The sequence below is a fragment of the Octopus bimaculoides genome, chromosome 22, assembly GCF_001194135.2.
Source record: "Octopus bimaculoides isolate UCB-OBI-ISO-001 chromosome 22, ASM119413v2, whole genome shotgun sequence".
In the NCBI taxonomy this organism is placed as follows: domain Eukaryota; kingdom Metazoa; phylum Mollusca; class Cephalopoda; order Octopoda; family Octopodidae; genus Octopus; species Octopus bimaculoides.
The window spans coordinates 36,378,818-36,380,936 of record NC_069002.1 but is presented as its reverse complement, the minus strand read 5'-3'; the positions used below and the strand labels follow the sequence as shown (position 1 = coordinate 36,380,936).

At 31.6% G+C, this 2,119-nt stretch overlaps 1 protein-coding gene across 6 annotated transcripts in view; it reads right to left on the bottom strand.

Moving 5' to 3' along the window:
* The window catches only part of LOC128250541 (uncharacterized), a 24,040-nt gene that overhangs the window by 9,258 nt on the left and 12,663 nt on the right, over nucleotides 1-2,119 (bottom strand). The window lies entirely within an intron of this gene.

The window sequence follows — 2,119 nt, the reverse complement described above, 5'->3', positions numbered from 1 at the left end:
GTGTGTGTGTGTGTGTGTGTGTGTGTGTGTATTATATATATATACATAGCAAGTGGAGAATGAGATAAGAATAAGAAAGCTAGTGCACACAGACTATATATATAAATACCATCATCTAATTTGAACTTTACCGTTTGAGTATAACAAGTATGTAACATTCAAATCATTCATTGTAGCTGTATATAAATTAGTAATAACAATGTACAGATTGTTATGGTAATGATGATGTCTTATAGAGGTAGAATATATGTTTATAAGCTTCGTTTTTTGTTGCCTGTGTTCATGTGTACAACCGAAGAACCTCAAACAGAGAGATTTCAAAAAAACTTAAGGATTTACAAATTTTCGCTTTACAATTCAGCGCTTGTACTTGGTGAATATGCATAGTTTTAATCTTTACTTTTGGGATAAACTATAGCTATTCTAGTTTTGGTTTTTTGGTTAAGAAACAAATGGAAATATTAATGTTGACTACAACAGCTTTATATTTGTCATAAGTTCTGGAAAAATGTTCTCATTTTCCCAATTTATCGAAAGACAATAATTAAAAATGATTCTAAAACATTATATCGGCGTAAATTATAAATTTGCGTTAGTACTTATAACCATTGTTGTAATTAGTTATATTACTAAATGTTTAAATGATAATTTAATGTCTTTGACAATATGTCTGCTGGAGTAGGAATAACTTGTTCCTAAACAACAATTTGGAATATGCACCGATTTTCTAGTCTCAATATACATGTTCGCATAAGGCGGCGAACTAGTAGAAACGGTAGCACACCGGACGAAATGCTTAGCGGTATTTCGTCTATATTTACGGTATGAGTTCAAATTCCGACAAATTAAGTACCAGTTGCGTACTGGAGTCAATCTAATCGACTGGCCCTCTCCCCCAAAATTTCGGACCTTGTACCTAGAATAGAAAGAAAAAAAGAATATATATGTTGGCATATAAAAAAACAACATATAGACATTGTTGTGTTTTCACCCAAAAGTTTGACGTCTCCTATCAATTTTTAATTGATAGGATAATCTTTGTTTCTGTCTTTAATAGACCAGATTAATTTACCAAGACTTCTTTGGAAACTTTTATTTTTTTATTACTGAATGATCTAGAGAATTAGAGATGTCACACTACTGTAAAAGAATTCATTTCCTTCAGATGTAAATTTACGTCTATACATTACGTTTTCAGTCTTACTGTTACTTTTTTTTTTACATAAAAGGATTCCGTGTATGTGCATATAGACAGTTGATAACAGGGATCAGTTAATGAGGAAATATGAAACTAGTAGAATCTGTTGTGCATTGGACAACATACAGTGAAATGTGAAGCGGAGATTGATTTGGGTTATAGAAAATATAGCGAATAGTTTTGACTGTGTACATTCCACATACAGCATTCTGCCAACTGCAAATTGACAATCCTCGCATAATTTTTTGGGACAGAAATAACAGACATATATTTATAGAAGCCGGATACTTTTGGAGTAAGAACATTTCATTCACGGTAAACAGAATCGAGAATATTTACGGACAAATTCTTCGAAGACATCATCTTCACCTCAATTAAATATTTACATTAGTACTTTTGTTGGAATTAAATTTGCATTAGACCTATTGGTGCAATTAAATTAGCTATATTCTTTAGTATTTAAATGATAATGCTGTAAAGCTCGGATTTTCGGTGAAATAAATTTGGACAGCGAAAAGATGTTAGCTAAATTTCAGCTGCAGACCTTTGCTTCTTTGTAGGAATAAAGATTCCGTTTCTAATGACTCCCGTTGTTATATTTCTATATCATTAGGTGCGTGATGAAAAGCATCAGTGTCTTATTGTTTTGTGCATTCATTTCATACAGCTTCTCCGATGAACAAAGTAAGTATAATCAGAAACCTCTTTTACTTTATAGTCATCAGATATGTAGTGGGAGAAAAGGGGGGCAGAAGAAAAATGAATAACGTTACCTGAACGGTCTTTCGTACGTAACCCCATTTATATGTAATTACAACCTTCAAATAAATAACTCTACACATAGGTCAGATATTCGGAATTAAGATTCTTCAATATAATATGTAACATTTAATTATCAAAATGACTGACTAATCTTTTATA